Source organism: Arachis ipaensis, chromosome B9 (assembly GCF_059453495.1).
Source record: "Arachis ipaensis isolate K30076 ecotype BB chromosome B9, ASM5945349v1, whole genome shotgun sequence".
NCBI classification, from domain to species: domain Eukaryota; kingdom Viridiplantae; phylum Streptophyta; class Magnoliopsida; order Fabales; family Fabaceae; genus Arachis; species Arachis ipaensis.
This window is the reverse complement of record NC_142444.1, coordinates 114,293,639-114,306,424: the sequence shown is the minus strand read 5'-3', so window position 1 is coordinate 114,306,424 and position 12,786 is coordinate 114,293,639.

The window sequence follows — 12,786 nt, the reverse complement described above, 5'->3', positions numbered from 1 at the left end:
TTCGTCTCGTGGAAGATTCGTCTGACCGTTTTGGTCTGACGTGACTCTTCCGTGTCTGCTGCGTCCGTTGCGTTCTTCGAGGTGTGATTTATTAATTGCTTTTTCCAAGGGGGTATTTATTGTGAGGGGGCTTTTTCCTTTTTTGCCCTTACTTTGTTTTGCTTTCCGGGGGTGTTTGCGTTATTTCACTTTTTCAAAACCGTTTTGGTTTTCTTCCTTCAGTTCCCTCGTTTGCTTCATTTCTCTATTTGCTTTCTTCTTTCGAAAGAACATCTTCTGCTTTCCTTTCGCACTCTGTGGTTTTGGTTGGTCTTCTGCTGCAGCATTTTCTCTTTAGATTTACTTTCTTCGCATCATCAGGTTGGTGTTCTTTTGTTTCCTTTTGTTTTCTCTGCTTTGTCTTTCTTTGCGTTTTGTTTCGTCTTTGCTTCGTGTAGATTTAGGATTGTTTTATGGTGTATGACGGTATTGCATAGTGGTAGATAGTTCTGTTAGGGTAGTGGATTCCGTAAGGGGGGGCGAGCGCCATCGTACAATTGGTGGTGTATGGTGGTATCTGTTTTTGGTTTCATCCGCCGTTTTCTGCCGCGGGATTTGGCTGACGGTGGTGCTCGTCACTATTTTAGGTATGGCTCGTCGAAGGACTGAGGGTGTGAGGGCTCCGGTGGCCCCGGCGGGGGGTGTCCCCGGTCTTTTCTCTTGGGTTACTAGTGACGTATGGGGGACGCCGTCGCGGATGACGGAGGCGGACCTCCAACGGCTCCGCGATCAAGGAGCTGTTTGTGGGGGTGGTGATGCTGAACGCCATTACGAGCTTTCTCTTCCCAGGGTTGATGAGAGGGTTTGCTACACCAATCTTGACTCCCCGACTGTGCCGGATTGGATGTGGGTGTATGAGGCGATGTTTACCCGGCTTGGCGTTCGGCTTCCCTTTTTCCCGTTTGTTCAGCAGTTATTGAGCCGGTGCTCCGTGGCGCCATCCCAGCTGCATCCGAATAGCTGGGCGGTGATACGGTCTTTCGAGCTTGTTTGTGAGTATTTGGAGCTTCCTGCCTCGGTAAACGTCTTCCTTTTTCTCTTCTTGTGTACCCTTCCAACTAAGGAGGGGAAGCACAAGAAGGGGTATGTGTCTTTTAGAGCTCAGCCGCATCGTCGGGTCTTCAGGTTGTACGAAGACTCTTTTCATGGTTTTAAGAGCGGGTATTTTAAGGTTCGTCCTGTAAGGGGACATCATCCTTTTTGGCTGACGTTGGAGGGTGAGTGTCGGTTCCCCACTTATTGGAACTTTAAGGCGGGTCTGTCCGTGTTTACTCGGGTTTCGAAGGAGTTCCTGTCCCCGGAGGAGCAGAATATCGCTCTTGTTCTGTGGCAGTTGTTTGGAGAGCGTCTTCTTAATCCTCGGGATGTGATGGGTGATCCGGTTGCTTGTCGGTCGTATGTTGGTGTGTGTCTATTCTTTTCTTGGTTTTTATGTTTGTTTTCCCGTTTCTGTAACTTGGGATTTTTGTTTTCTTTCAGTTGAGATGGGTGGTGGTTTGACTTCCTTGGCACGGTTGAAGGCAGCGATGGCCCAGGAGGAGGGGTCGTCGTCTCCGGCTACTCCTGTTTCTAACCCCGCCGTGGGGTCGCAAGCTGTTTCTCAAGAGGTGGTTTCTTCGGGTGCGCGGACCAATGCTCAGGTTTCTCCTGGCCCAGTGAATTCGCCTGAAGTCGTCGTGGTGACGGCTGCTGAGGCTTCTCGGAAGAGAAAAAGGCCTGAGGAGCCGAGCAGCGAGACCTTTGAGGAAGGGGGACTTGTGCCTAGCGTGATGGACCGACGCTTTGATGCCCCGGGGTTCATTGATCAACACTTGATGCCTGGTACGGAGCCGTTTTTTATGGCTGCGATGTTTCGTTCCAGGCCAAGTCGGTGTATCGTGCCCTCCTCCGGTCTGCCGTTATCGTTCGGAAGGCTGAGCCCATGATGGCTCAGGTTGGTTTGTTGGATAAGAAGCTTCGCCATTCTCAGGCTGAGGTGGCTAAGTTGAAGGGGGAACTTGAGGCTGCCGAGGCTGCGAAGGAGAAGGCAGTGAAGTCTTCTGAGGAGGCCGGGGCGGAGATTCTCCGACTTTCCGAGGTTGAGACTTCGCTTCTTTCCCAATTGGCAGAGGAGCGGCAGCGGGCGTCAGATGCGGGTTCTCGGGCTGTCGTGCTTCTCACTGAGTCGGAGGCTCTGAAGGCCGAGATTGCTGCCTTGAAGAGGGAGAAGATGGAGTTATTAGGTGATGCAAAGGATGCGATTGCGGCTACCGAGGAGACAATGAGGGCTCAGGCTTTAGTGTTGGCTCCGGGGGTGGATGTGTCCGTGATGGGAGCCTTCAAGACTGTTCGTGATGGCCAGATTGTCGACCTTGAGTAGCTTTTTATCTTTGTAATTTTATTTTGAACTGTTTGTTTTTGAATATTTTGGATGGCCAAGGGCCGTGACACTGGGTTCCGTTTAATGGTATTTTCGGCCGTTCGGGCCTTTGTATATTCCGTTTTATGGTATTTTTGGTTGTTCGGGCCTCCGTTTTATGGTATTTTTGGCCGTTCGGGCCTTTTATATGTTTTGTTTTGAGCTATTCCGTTTTTATGGTTCCCTTGGACCGTCGCTTGGTCGGGTTTTTATGGATATCCGTTTGTTGGGCCTGGGGGGTGATCAGTCCCCCAGTTGTGGCCGTGTCTTTGTTCCGTTTTCGGGACGTTTTAGAGAGGTAGAAATAGCTTTTAACAAAATATTTATTTAAGGTTGGGCCTCGTTAAAACCCTCCGTCTTTGGGGGGAAAGAGTACCCGGGATAGATACTTAAGCGAAAATTAAAATTCAGGAGTTGTATAATGGGAAGATATAAATAAAAAGGGGTGACCTAGTTAGGTTGGCCTAAGTGTAGTATCGCCGTAGATTGGCGGCGTTCCAGGTCCTTGGGACTTCGTCGCCGTTAAGTCGTTCGAGTTTATATGCTCCCTTTCCGATTACCGCCTTGATTCTGTATGGTCCTTCCCAGTTGGGGGTGAGTTTCCCTTCTCCTGGGGTCGGGGGACCGATGTCGTTTCGTCGTAGGACGAGGTCGTCGGTCGCGAATTCCCGTCGGACGACGCCATGGTTGTATCTTAAGCTGATTCTCTGTTTTAGGGCTAGCTCTTTGATGTGAGCTATGCTTCTTTCCTCGTCAATGAGGTCTCGTTCTACTTCCTCGTCGTTACCGCCGACCGTTTTTCTGGGGCTTGGGTCTCCGATTTCTACCGAGATGACTGCCTCCACCCCGTATGTTAATCGGAAGGGGATTTCTCCCGTGGTCATTTGTGGTGTGGTTCGGTATGACCATAGGACCGATCCGAGCTCGTCGGCCCATAGTCCTTTGGCTTCGTCGAGCCGTTTCTTGAGTCCCTTGACGATTATTTTGTTTGCGGATTCCACCTGTCCGTTTGTTTGGGGGTGTTCTACCGAGCTGAAGCGGTGAGATACGCGTAGTCCTTCTAAGAATTCTCTGAACTTTTTGTCAGCAAATTGGGTTCCGTTGTCCGAGATAACGATCTCGGGGATCCCGAATCGGGTGATGATCTGTCGCCAGAGGAATTTACGGCATTGGGCTGCCGTTATGGAGGCTAGGGGTTCGGCTTCGATCCACTTGGTGTAGTAGTCTATGGCGACGATGAGATACCAGAGTTGACCGGGTGCCGTAGGGAAGGGTCCGACGAGGTCGATCCCCCAGGTGCCGAATGGCCGTTCTGCCGATATGATGCTGAGCTGGTGTGGGGTGGCTTGGTAGATATTGGCGTGCCTTTGGCATTTATCGCAGCTTTTAACTATTTGTATGGAATCCCGGATAACCGTGGGCCAGAAGTAGCCTGCCCTGATGACTTTTTGGGCTAATGTTTTGCCTCCGATGTGGTGGCCGCAGCAACCTTCGTGGATTTCACGGAGTATGTACTCCGTGTTCTCGGGTTCGACGCATTTGAGCAGGGGTTGCGAGAATCCGCGTTTGTATAGCTGTCCTGCCACAACGGTATAGTTGGCGGCTTCCCGTTTTATTCGTTTTCCCTCTTTGGGATCTGGCGGTAGTGTTCCGTCAAGGAGGTACTGTAGGATAGGGTAGGTCCAAGATCCTTGGTTCGAGAGTGTCAGATGAGCGTTGGTTGTCGTTGACACAGCGGGTGACTTGACGACTTCCTGGATTAGCGATTTGTTACCGTGTCCTGGTTTGGTACTGGCTAGTTTGGAAAGTAGGTCTTCCCTGGCGTTTCGTTCCCTAGGGACGTGCTGTATGGTAACTCGCTCGAATCCTTCTTTTAGTTTGTTTACCTTGGCGAGGTATTGTTGGAGTAGGGGATCTCGTGTCTGGTAGTCTCCGTTAATTTGGGAGTTGACTACCTGTGAGTCGGTGTTTACCTCTAGGGCCTTTGCTCCGACTTCCCGAGCTAGGGCTAGGCCTGCCAGGAGGGCCTCATATTCTGCCTGGTTGTTTGAGACTGGGAATTCGTATCGTACTGATTGTTCGATTACGACTCCGTTCTGACTTTCGAGAATGACTTCGGCACCTCCAGAGGTGACGTTCGAGGAGCCGTCAACGTGTAGCTTCCATGACTCGGGGGTGGAGTTTCCTGGTGTCATTTCGGCGATAAAGTCGGCCATGGCTTGTGCTTTGATTGCGTATCGGGGTTCGAACCTGATATCGAACTGGGATAGTTCGATGGACCATGCTAGCATTCTGCCTGCTAGGTCGGGTTTTTGTAGTACCTGCTTAACCGCTTGGTCGGTTCGGACCGTCACGGAATGGGCCTGGAAGTATTGTCGTAGGCGTCGGGAGGCTGTAAGGAGTGTGAAGGCTAGTTTTTCTAAGCGTGAGTAGCGAGCTTCCGCATCCTGTAAGACTCTGCTTATGAAGTATACGGGTTTTTGTTCTTTTTTCTCGTTTTCACGGATGAGCGCTGCTGCGAGTGCCTTCTCCGTTATGGAGAGGTATAGGTAGAGTGTTTCCCCTGTTTGGGGTTTGGCGAGGATTGGTGGTTCCGCTAAGACTCTCTTGAAATGTTGGAATGCTTCTTCGCATTCCGTCTCCCACTTGAAAGGGGCTCCTTTTTTCATTAATTTGAAAAAGGGGATCGCCTTTTGGGCCGATGCCCCGAGAAAGCGTGATAACACCGTCAATCGGCCGGTGAGCTTTTGGATATCTTTAAGGTTTTTTGAGCTCGTCATTTCGAGGACGGCGCGACATTTCTCCGAGTTTGCTTCAACTCCGCATTGCGTGATCATAAAGCCGAGGAATTTCCCTGCCTCCATCCCGAAGGCACATTTTACCGGGTTGAGTCGCATTTGGTGCTTCCGTAGGGTGTTCATTATGACTTTGAGGTCGTCGGTGAGTTGCTCGCCGGATTCGGTCTTGACGAGCATGTCGTCTATGTAGACTTCTATTTTGTTTCCAGATAGATTTTGGAATATCTTGTTGACGAGTCTTTGATAGGTGGCTCCCGCGTTCTTCAGGCCGAAGGGCATCACTGTGTAGCAGTATGTCCCGTCTGGGGTGATGAACGCTGTTTTTTCCTCGTCTGGACGGTGCATCGGGATCTGGTTGTAGCCGGAATATGCGTCCATGAAGCTGAGGTATCGGTGGCCGGATGTGGCATCTACTAGTCCGTCGATGTTTGGTAAGGGAAAGGCGTCCTTTGGGCAGGCTTTGTTGAGGTCCGTGTAGTCGACGCACATTCGCCATTTCCCGTTAGTCTTTTTCACTAGTACAACGTTGGCCAACCATGTCGTGTAGGGGAGTTCTCTGATGAAGTTGGCTTCGAGTAGGGCTTTAACTTGCTTTTTGACCTCGGCGGCTCGGTTAGATGACATTTTTCGTCTCCTTGGTGCCACTGGTTTAGCTTTGGGGTCCATGGCTAGCCGGTGGGACATTAGGTCGGGGTTTATTCCCGGCATGTCGGCTGGTGTGAATGCGAACAAGTCTCTATTTTGCTTTAGGAGTTGGGAGAGTTCTTCTTTAAGATCGTATGGGAGGTTCCTATTAATGAAGGTGTATTCTTCCTTGGTTGGCCCTATTTGTAGCTTTTCCATGTCTCCTTCTGGTTCTGGCCTGGGTTGGTCGTCTTGGCGGGCGTCCAGGTCGGCGAGGAATATCCCGGCTGCATCTCGGGATTTCTTCCTTAGAGCTAGGCTGGTGTTGTCGCATTTGGCTGCGACATCTCGGTCCCCGTGGATGGTACCGATGGATCCGTCCTTGGTTCTAAACTTCATGAGGAGGTATTTGGTAAAGATGACTACGGAGAAGTCGTTGATTGTTTTTCTTCCGAGAATCACGTTATAGGCTGTGGAGTCTTTTAGGACTACAAATTTGGATAGGATTGTCTTCCTCTAGCTGCTTGTTCCTATAGTGATGGGAAGGGTGATTGAGCCGTCTGGTTTGAGGAAGTTGTCTCCGAGTCCCGTGACTCCGTTGCGGTGTGTTTGGAGATTGTCGTTGTGGAGCCCGAGCTTGTCGAAGGCTCCTCGGAAGAGGATGTTCGAATCTGCCCCGGTGTCCACCAGTATCCGTCGTACCAGTCCTGTTCCGATTCTGGCCGAGATGACGAAGGGGGCATCTTCGGCCGAGGTGCCGTGCTGGCAGTCCTCTGGTAAAAAGGTTATCGTGTTGTCGGCTGTAGTGGTTGGGGTCTGGTTTCTGACCGCCATTACTTTGAGATCTTTCTTCATTGTTAGTTTTGACTTGCTCCATATGTCTTTGCCTGTGATGACGTTTACTATGATGGTCGGGTCGTCTTCTGGGCTTTCTCTGGGGGGTTGCTTCTGGGTTCTCGGGTTATGCCCGTCTTTTTCCGGTGACCTGTCTCTTTCCGCATGTCTTGGTTCTCTGATGATTTTGGAAAATTCTGGGAGTTTGCCGTCTCGTATGGCTTGTTCGAGGGCGTCTTTAAGGTCGAAACAATCTTGTGTTTTGTGACCGTAACCTCGATGGTAGTCGCAGTAGAGGGTTTTGTTGCCTCCCGTCCTTTCTTTGAGTTGTCGGGCTTTCGGAATGATGCCTCGATCTGCTATTTGGTGGTATATTTCGGTAATTGGTGCTGTCAGGGGCGTGTAATTAGAGAATTTGCCAATTCTTGGTGGTCGGTTTGTATTTGTCGGTCTGGGGTGGTCCCTTTGATTCTCTCTGGGTGGTGGATTTTGGCGAGGAGCCGAGTTGCCGTGTTGGGTGTTGCTGTGCTGCCGTTTGTTGGCAGCGACAACCTGGCTGACTTCTTCGTCATTGATGTAATCTTTGGCGACATTCTGGATCTCGTGCATGGTCCATACTGGTTTGGTGGTGAGGTGTTTGCGAAAATCTTCGTTCATGAACCCGTTGGTTAAGCAAAGGCTTGCGACGGAATCCGTTAGTCCGTCGACCGTCAAGCATTCATCGTTGAAGCGGTCGAGGTATTTCCTTGTAGATTCTTCTTGGTTTTGCGTGACCCCTAGCAAGCTGATGGGGTGTTTGGCTTTGGTGATTCTAGTTGTGAACTGGGCCATGAACTTTCGTGTTATATCGTGGAAACTGGCTATGGATCCGTTTGGGAGGGCGTTGAACCATTTGATTGCCAGCCCTGCAAGGGTTACCGGGAAGGCTCTGCATCGGACCGCGTCGGCCGCTCCTTCTAGGTTCATCCTGGCCTCGAAGGCCGTTAGATGTTCCTGGGGGTCCTTGGTCCCATTGTACTTCATGTCGGTAGGTTTGTCGAAACCTTTGGGGAGTTTCGCTCTTAAGATTCTTTCTGTGAAGGGTGTTGCTCCCATTATTGTGTGGTCGTTTCTTGTGCGCTTGGTATTTCGGTACCTCTGATCTTCGTCTGAGTCGTGTTGACGACTTAGATCTCGGGAAGCGCTGCGGTTGTGTTTCTTGTTGTATCGTCGTTCCGGCGATTTCTCGTGATCGTGGTCGTGTGAGGCACTGCGACCGTCTCTCCTATCGTGTCGCCGGGTTGGTAACCTGCCGTGGCGAGATCTTGATCTGGAAGTTGCCTGGCTTCCACGTTCGTTGTTGTGTTTTCTCTATTAGTCAGTTTGCCTTCGAGCTCCTGGACCCGGAGGCAGAGATCCTGGATGATCTGTGCTGCTTTGTCCCTAGCTTTCTTAGGATGTCGTTGGTCCGTGACGACGTGGTCATTCGTGTGGTGGACAGTACTTGCTATTCTTGCTTGGTTTGTGACCTCTCGGTATTCTGGGGTTGGGTTAAGCGGTCGGGAGTCATCCTGGCTTGAGGGGGTTTCCTCCAGGACGTCCCCCATCCGGCTCGGCTGGCGCAAGTTCCCCACAGACGGCGCCAATGTACGAGATGTCTCTGGTACGGGTTGAGAGATGGATCGAGAACTTGCGGGTTGAGGCAGATGCCGGATCACTTGACTGGAGCAATGGGGGGAGGTACCTGCAAAGACACTCCGACGCTCAAGTCAGAATGGATCTAAGAGGTATAAGGTGTGAGGAATGAATGAATACCTGAAGGGACCTGGGTCCTCTTATTTATAGGTGATGGTGAATATCTTATCTTATCTTATCTGGCTAAGATAAGGGAGACGTTTGAATTCGAAAGTCGGTTTAGGATTTCCAGAGGGCCGGTTTTGGGCCTTCTAAGAGAGAGAGGCGGGTCGGACCCGAGGTGCCGGGTTCGGGCTCAACCTTGGGTCCGGGATCCGCGGGCTGGATCCGTAACACAAATATAAATAGAATAATAAATATTTTGTAATAAAAATTATTTTAAATAAATAATATATACATAAAAAGTATTAATTATTATGGTGTAAAATTATTTGTAAATAGTTTTTTTTAATATATGAGAATAAAAAATTAATTAAATATCTTAATTTAATACTAATACTTAAATTTTGAATAAATATAATTGACAATATTATATAAAAGTGTGTATTTTTTTATTTTACAAATTAATGATATAATAAATAATAAAATATTAATATATATGATGATTTTGAACATATAAAAATGTAACATTTATTTGTAAAGTTCTGAACATGTAGTGAAAATTTAAGGGTAGCAATGAATAGAATAGGGTTTGAATTCAACTCTAATTTTATTCGTGAGTTAAATTTATTATTAAAATTTAATTCTATTTTATTAGCGGGTTGATAACAACTCAATCCTAACTCTACATGCAATTAATTGGCGGGTATCCGACCCTTCTTACGAATTTTTACAGATATGCAATATTATTATATAACTTAATAAGCATGCAAATTCAAAATTCAATATAGACAACACAATCATCCCACAAACAACACAATCATCTATCCCATAAACAATATAACAATGAAATATTGTGATATAATGTTGTATTTATATATCACTAAAATAGAATTAGTTTTTATATAAATAAAATTGTTAAATTATTAATTGATAATCTTGACTCAATATTAAAGATTTTTTGTACTAAATGAGAAGTCTTTAGTTCAATATCCACTAATAATATATTTTTATAATTGATACATATATATATATATATATATATATAAGGTGCGGATCCACTCTAAATAAAATGACTTATTATTAAAATTTTGTCATCATACTTAGACTGTTTTGATAATTTTATACCTATAATAAAAGTATTTCTTATTGAAAAAAAAAAACATTGGTTGTACCCAACAATTATTAGTAGAATATTTTAGATGCAAATGTAACCATTAATATCTATTTATTTGGATTTGTAAACAGCACCTAAGACCCATTATTTCCAATTTTCTATAATCACTGTTTCACCTTTAGATGTTATATTAGCTACGAGCCATGGACGGTGTTTTTAAACTAACATTTTTTGTTAATTTATCCCAAAAAATTAAGGTTATTTAGTCTTTTTTACACTAACTGCAGAATGAATCTAAACTTGGTTACCTATTCGTATAAGGAATATCATGTTCCTGTTTTTACAGGCGGAATATATGATAATTTTTTAATAATATAATCTACAGCCTATGTTGTAGTGATGCCTCTCCTATCTTAGTTTCCTCTTCTTCTTCTTTTTCTTTTTTCTTTTTTTAGTTAAAAAAAAATTGTAGTATTCTACAAATAATTGTTAATTTATTAAATCAATGTGTAGTTTTAATTTATTTTTCTAGCCCTGTTTCTAAATTAACCACCGAGAAAAAAGCAAACTAGTTTAGTAATTAAAAAATAATTACTACTAATTTACTATTAACGAAAATGTTGTAACTTATTTCTTGATTTTGATGACTATGTTTAGTATTACATTCTAATTATTTTCTGCATTATGTAATTATTTAAAAATAAATACTTAATTAAATATAGAGAAATTAAAAATTATTTAGAGATATTTGTGATGAGAAAGCCCTTACTGAAAATTTGGTTTTTATTTTTATTTTTATTAAAAATAGAAATATTTTTAGTGAAATATTTTTAATAAGTTATATTAACATCTAAAAGTTAAAAAATTACTAACATTTAAATCTGGCCTTTTCATCAACACATTAATAAACTATTACCTAACTACAACAACGAGTCTAACAGAAAGTTAGAGCATGATTTTTGATAGGATTGTCAAATGGACTAATTTAGGCTAAGTTTAGATAAACAGCTTAATTAAATTTATTTTGATAAAATAATTTAAATAATAAATAATTATATTAAAAATAATTTATAAATAAATTATTTTATATTTAAATTTTTAGTTCTAAAAATATTTATTTTATAGAAATGTGATAAAAAAAAATAATAGTATTATGAAAAAAATTATTTTTTTAATTTTTATATAAGCTTCTAAATAATTTTTTAAAAAATTATAATTTAATTTTTAAAATTACATCAAATATTAATATTATTACTTTTCATAAGTCAAAAATTCAAAAACAATTACTTTTAAAATTTTTCAAATAGATCCTTAACGTTTATTTAAGCCTAACTTATCTAAACTCATAAATTATATAGTTTGGCCCATTTATATTTTGTTTGTTCACAAATTTCAATTTTCAAGTTTGAACCATCTATGACCAACTCAGCGGGTTTAACGGGTTGGTTTGTTATTTTTTATTTTTTTAAAATTATATTAAAAAAATTCAATTTTAGGCTTAAATTTTTTTTAACAAAAAATGCCCCCTTTTTTTTGCCAAAACCCTTAAACAAGTTTTTTTAATGTGTCAAATCAAGTCGTCTTGGGGTCGAATCTGAAACAATATTGTAATGAATACTAAATTATTTTTGAAAAATATAAATAAAAAAATAAATAAATTTTGCATTAATTTTAAACGGACTTAATTTTAAAAATAAAAATTTATCTAATTTAAAAGGTAAAATAGAATTAATTTGTATTGGTCAAGTGGTCAACTCACTCATCCACTTTGTTACGGTGAGTAACCGGAGATTAATGGGCCGGATGGCGTAGGTTGGCCCAAACGTGTGAGGGAGGTGGCTATCGAGTGGACCTGGTACTCGGTGTTCCTCCGTCCGACTTGTGCGTGAGAAAGAATGGGGGGTGGTACCTGCAAAGACACTCCGATGCTTAAGTTAGCAAGAGTGGGAGCAGGTTAGAATGTATATTGGAACTTAGTGATACCTGAGGGGTGTCAGGGTATTTATAGTGGTGAACCAATAACCACCGCTGGAGTAGTGCCACCTTTTTAGGTGGATAACCGTTCCCATATCTTAGGGGAGTTAAGATATGGCTCTATGAAGTGGTTAGAGAGTTTCTAGGGGCAGTTACTCATTTAAATGAGTGTTATCTGCCAGCTGACCCTCGTATCCGACTTCCCAGGAACAGGTCGTGTTCAGTACCGACTTCTGGGATGAAGGCTGGTACTGGGGAGAGGGTCAACCCTTTGGGTTGGGCGTCTTTGCTTGGGTCCTGGGCCCTATTTATTGGGCCAGGGTATGAACAGTGCCCCTACTCGAGCCCAATTTCTTTTTAAGAGTTGGGTTCGAGTATTCAACTCGGGGTCTTGGCCGATTTGCGAGAGGACCGACGTGATGGTTTAAGAACCGACGTGATTTTTGTTTGACCTTTCGGTTCTGACGGTTACGTCTAATCAAGCGTCGTGTCCGTTGGGTGTGCGTAGGGATTTAATGGCCTTGGTAACGGTGCACCTTTATTAAGGATTGCCTCCATTTTACCATTATGCCCCTAACGTTCTTATAAATACTTTTCCCTCTCTTTCGTTGTTTCGTTTCTGCGATCTTTCAAAATTTCCTTGCATTCGTTCGTGTTGCATTTCTTGCGTTTCGAAGGTTTTTACTTCCTCCAGTCTTGATTTCAGACTTAAAGGTTAGCTTTTTCCCCTTCTGTAACATGCTTTCTATTTGCGTGCCTTTATCTTGTAGGTAGATTGGTTTGTAGGCTTTAGTTCCGTACCCCTTCCCTTAGAGACCGTGTGTTGATTTTCCTTTTCTTTTGTAGGTTTCTTGTCACCCTTTTTAAGAAAAGAAAATGGCTTCCGTAGATGCTCTCTCCCAGTGGGTTGATGTTACGGTCCTAGGGGAGGAGCCCTCAGTTGATACTGAATTTATCACCCACCTTTGTACTCACTATAGAATTTATACTTCTGAAGAAGATGAGCCGAAGTACGAGTTGGTAGTCCCGGGTCCAGAAGACCGGGTTTGCTTCGGGAGGGCCGACGAGACGGCCCCTCATTTCTTTTTTATGTATGAGAGTATGGTCACTCGTTTGGGCGTTTTTCTCCCCTTTTCAGAGTTTGAAATGTCTGTGTTGCGTCATTGCCGGGTTGCTCCCACTCAGCTTCACCCCAACTCTTGGGGTTTTTTGAAAATTTACCAATTTAT